Below are 5,045 nucleotides of genomic sequence, written 5' to 3'. Positions count from 1 at the left end.
AGTATATTGTTATACCAATAGGGTATACAATTGTACAAAAAGAGTTGAAAAAAAAATTTAATTAATTATTAAACTGAAATGATGTCAATTGTCAATAAAAATTTCAAAAAATCTAAAAAGGTCTAATTGTAAGAGTATGCCGTTACATTACATAGCATACTATAATTTTTTTTTTTTTGCACTTTCAATTTGCCCCTCACGCTGGGTAAAAGTTTAAAGCAAATTAAAAAGGAAAAGGCAAGTGAATTTACGGGTAATAAGTGTATTATTATAGTATATTGTATACTATTACAGTATACTATTACAGTATATTGTATATTATTACAGAATACTATAACAATATATTGTATACTATAATAGTATACTGTTGCAGTATAACTATATACTCCTTAGTATATTGTATACTGTAGCGGTATACTATTAGGTAACTGTGTTCTTGTTCGATTATTAAAATATACCGTTGCAGTATATTGTAAATTATAATAGTATACTGTTGCAGTATAGCTATATACTCCTACAACATATTGTATACCATAGCGGTATACTATTGGGTAGCTGTGTTCTTCTTCGATTTTCAGCTGAAAATTTCGATCCCCATCACCTCAAATCAGCTCCAAATACTATCAAATTTCAGTATAAACTTCCAGAAGGTACTATAAGCAATATTTAACAGCACCCACTTTGAAGTAAACATGAAATCTTCAAAAATAAAATTGAGCTTCAAGCTCAACAATGGTGGATATTCAAATACACATAAAAATTTAGATCTGGGAAGCTTACTCGAAGATACTATAAGCAATATTTATAGCACCCACATCGAATCAAACAATAAATCTTCAAAATAAAATTTCAAATTCTGGAGCTTCAAGCTCAACAATGGTGGGTCTTCGTACACACAAAAAAATCATAAGAAGAGGAGGTAGAGCAATAGCATGGGTTGACCCTCTTAGTGAAGATCGATCTGACAGAGGAGAAGTAGATCCATTTAAGTCCACTACCAAGTAAGCTTGCAAAAATGAAGTTTAACATTCTGTAGTTCAAATGCGAAGGCAAATAGCTGTGGGCCGGGTAAATAGTCTTGATTGCATAGGTAGGAAAAGTAAATAGTTTAGGCTTGAATATTTAAAGGTAAATAGTTTGGGCTTAATGGGTATAAAGTGAGATTTCTCTTTAATCTACTCATAACAATTTTGTTTCCATTTGTTTGCTCGGTATCGTTTTACATTGATATTCTAATAAAGATTCAAATTTACTTTTGGCACTAACTAAGAGAAAATAAAAACTAATAAGAGATCTAAAAATAATTTTGTTTAGAAGAGAAACTTGCTTCCGATTGGAACAGTTAAGTTCATCAGTTCTCAGAGCTTGACTTCTTTTTTCCTTCCTTTTAGAAAAAGATATACTAGTACAGTTAAGGATGTACATGGACCGGGTTGGTTCGGATTTTATTAAAATCAAACCAAACCAATTATATCGATTTGGATTGGATCGGTTTTGTCGGATTTTTCGGGGTTTTCGGCTTTTTTGTTACTTAAATATTATTTCAATCTTACTTTGTTAAATTTTTTATGAGTAAATATATGTTTAGTAAAAATATAAAAAATTGACAATATATTATCTATTAAAATATTCTTATGAGAATATTTTCTTAGTAACACATAATAGTTATTTTTTTAGTCGTCTGACAATAATGTTTTGTTGATGCACACTTTCAAGGTTAACCGAATTTAGTAATTAAACATAAAAATCAATATGATACCTAAATAATAATGATCACTTCACATCCGAAAAGATATAACAATTTAATAGATCTTAACATATGATATGAATACGGAAGAACAAAGAGATTGACGCATTTCAGTAATACTTGATGAGAAAGTGATCATACAGCTCATTATTTAAGGTTAATAAATATGGAGCACTTCATATACTATTAAATATTGCATCTCGCAAGAGAATCCCAAATATTTCTAGACATTTTTTTAAAGAAAATTCTATATAAAATCTTAAAAATATATATAAAAATTATATATTTATATGTTGGTTTAGTTCAGGTTTTTTTTTACTCAATACCAAACAAATCAAACCAAACCTAGTCGGGTTTTTTAATCGGTTTGGTTTGACTTTTCGATTTGGTGCGGTTTTCCGGTTCGGTTTGTACACCCCAAGTACAGTACATAGTAATAGCCAATTCACTTTTACAATTCAGAAGTGTATTTAATAGTAGTACATTCTAATTATATGTCACTCGCGTTTGTAACACAGAAAAAGGCGAGCAAATACATTTTTTTTTTTTTTGGTGTGTGAAAGAAATAATTAGGAAAAAGTATATAAAAACTTTCTCATGTAAATAGGGATGCATCAAAAAAGATATTGAGTACAAGTTGCTGAGTTGGGAGGTGTGTTCAATAATTCAGTTCTTGAACTCTTTTTCTTCTTTCTCATGAAAACCCTAAACACCTCCTACCTTTGTTGCTTTTTGTATACAAAAACAAAAACAAAAAAAATAAAAATAAATGAAAAGGTATTAATTACATGTGAGCGTGCGCTTTGACGAAGCAGTGGACTTTGGTCATCTGCTGCTGTTGTCATCTCAATAGAATGCGCCATCCCTTATAATTAACCCTTCTTGATCTATATATAAATCCGAATTAAAAGACAAATGTCAGGTTAAAATGCTTTCGCATCAAGCTCTTCTATTCAATTCATAGATATATTAATACAGAATTGGATCTGAAAAGAAAAGAAAAATCATGCAACTCTAGAAAAAATAAAAAATACTCATTGTAATTAATTAAAAACTAATAAGCTCTATTATATTTTTATTTTTCCCCTCAAACGTACCCGAGAAAATAACAACACAAGCCATTTGTGTAAGGTGGATATTGTATGAAAAATATCTAAATATTGTAATGATAAATCATTTATTTACAAAAGAAAATATAACTAACCATGCATGTAAGAGTCTCAAGTCTCTAACAAAAAATATATTATCAGCCAAATTAAAATACATCCAGTAAGTCATGTCATTCAAATTGGAATATTAATTTGTTTTGTTTTGCATATAACCAGAAATTAAAGTTACCTCTTTGGTTTGGCTGTTCCTTTTTTCGTCCCTTGCTTCCCCTAGATGATGAGAGAGTCTGCAGATTTATAAGAGGAATGAGATTAATAATGTGTCTAGAGATTAAAAAGTGTGGTGTTAGCAACAATATATATTGCTAAAACTAATGAAAACACGAAATTATTTGAAAGAAAGGAGGACTAACTGTCTCTGTCTACCTCAGTCTAAGTGAAAAATGCTTTGTCATTTATAGAAGAATGGATTTTAACATTTGGTCGTACAAGTTGTAAGACAATCATCATCTTTTTGATTTGGTGGCAGAATTGTTATGATTTGGTCAAAAGGTGAGTAGATTTTAAATCCGTATAGCGCATGTATTTCAAAAAGGTTAGACGGATAATTACGCATATATTTCATTCGCTATATATACAATTCTTTACCCCTTTTTTAACACTTATTTTAGTCATTTGAGTTCAATTTGTTGTTATTTTAGTTCCGGACTCTAAGGAATGGCGAAGACTGTTAGGGGTATAGTAGATATGCCCTAGATCCAGTCTCATATATTTGATAATTTGAACATATTTCTGTGAACGTTATTTGATATAAACATATATGGCATTTGATATTCTTTTATTATATTATTATTAATTGCTTGATTAATTTAATAAGGTCCTTGTTTAAATTTTGAGACTTACCATCGTGACGAGGATCATGATAATGAGAGTGAATTTTCTTATAATTTAATCTAAATTTGTTCTTGATCATAGGATTATTATTTTGGACATTAGGAATCCGGTTAGATCAATATTTATGTGATTGCTTTTATGGGATAAAGATTAGTTGATCTCATTAACTAACTCACATAGATAGATGATGCATATGGAGATATGATCATTGAACCGACTCATTGGATAATTCCTAATGGTTAGAATTACCATAAACTGTCAATAAGATATTCTCTTGAAGAATGTGATGTAAGAGTTTCCTTTGACCTAAGATCGTCATAGTAATTGACAAGTTATTTGTTGTGCTTTGATACTAGACACCTATGGCCCTAGGGCGATAGTTGAAAGGATATTGGGTACGATTGAATACTTGTAGACTTAGTGATTGATTAAGATAGAATCTGTCAACTCTTAGTAATGAGTTTAAGCTCCATGTTATCATGAATTATAAATGACCAAACTAAAACCTTGGTCAGGGCAATTGAATGAAAGAAGAAAAGTATTTCTTAGGTCATTCAATGGTCGATTATATTTGACATGGACACATAGTTGGTCGCGTGTTAGGATTTGACAGTTGAACCATATCCTAGGGTGACTCAGAGCTATAAGGGCAGAAGGAAATACTACTTTATTCTTCTACTGGTTCTTGAGAGTAAATTGTATACTTCATGCTATCCGGTCGTTAAGGAGTATTGCTAGACGCCACCCTTGATTAGTATATTGATGTGATCAATTTACTACCGGCTTAGTATTGAACCTATGGGGTCGCACACTAACGAGTGTTTTGGTCTTTGCTAAAGGATTAATTATTTTATTATTTGATAATTAAATTAAAGAATGTAATTAGTCAAATAGAGTTGAAATATTATTGCATTCTTTGCTAGCACAAAGGATATAATTAATATTGTGAACAAATTAAAGTTTTCTATTTGGAATAGAAAATTAAAATATATTTCTTGATTGATATATATATATATATATATATATATATATATATATATATATATATATATATATATATATATATATATATATATATATATATTATATTTATTTATGTAAGGTATGTATATAAATATTAATGAAGGCTTCTAAGTAAATCCTATTTTGAATTGGATTGACGAGAAGTCCAGAAAGGACGTGCGGCTACTTTAGACCATTAAGAATGGGATTAGAATTTTTTAATTAGAACTTATAATCCAATTTCGAATTGGATCTTATGGAAAGTCCATAAGGACTTGGCAGTCACGATGCCA

The 5,045-nt window shown here is 29.6% G+C and overlaps 1 long non-coding RNA gene across 1 annotated transcript; it reads right to left on the bottom strand.

Moving 5' to 3' along the window:
- Window positions 1-2,383: 2,383 nt before the first annotated feature.
- Window positions 2,384-3,285, bottom strand: LOC109216234. The gene is made up of 3 exons (XR_002066462.1): window positions 3,270-3,285; window positions 3,086-3,143; window positions 2,384-2,634 (listed from the first exon to the last, which is right to left on the bottom strand). It is a non-coding gene; the product is annotated as an uncharacterized LOC109216234 (long non-coding RNA).
- Between the last annotated feature and the right edge of the window lie 1,760 nt (window positions 3,286-5,045).

The sequence above is a fragment of the Nicotiana attenuata genome, unplaced genomic scaffold (assembly GCF_001879085.1).
Source record: "Nicotiana attenuata strain UT unplaced genomic scaffold, NIATTr2, whole genome shotgun sequence".
Lineage (NCBI taxonomy): Eukaryota > Viridiplantae > Streptophyta > Magnoliopsida > Solanales > Solanaceae > Nicotiana > Nicotiana attenuata.
Note: the sequence above shows the minus strand (reverse complement) of the source record. Positions and strands in the feature narration are given on the sequence as shown.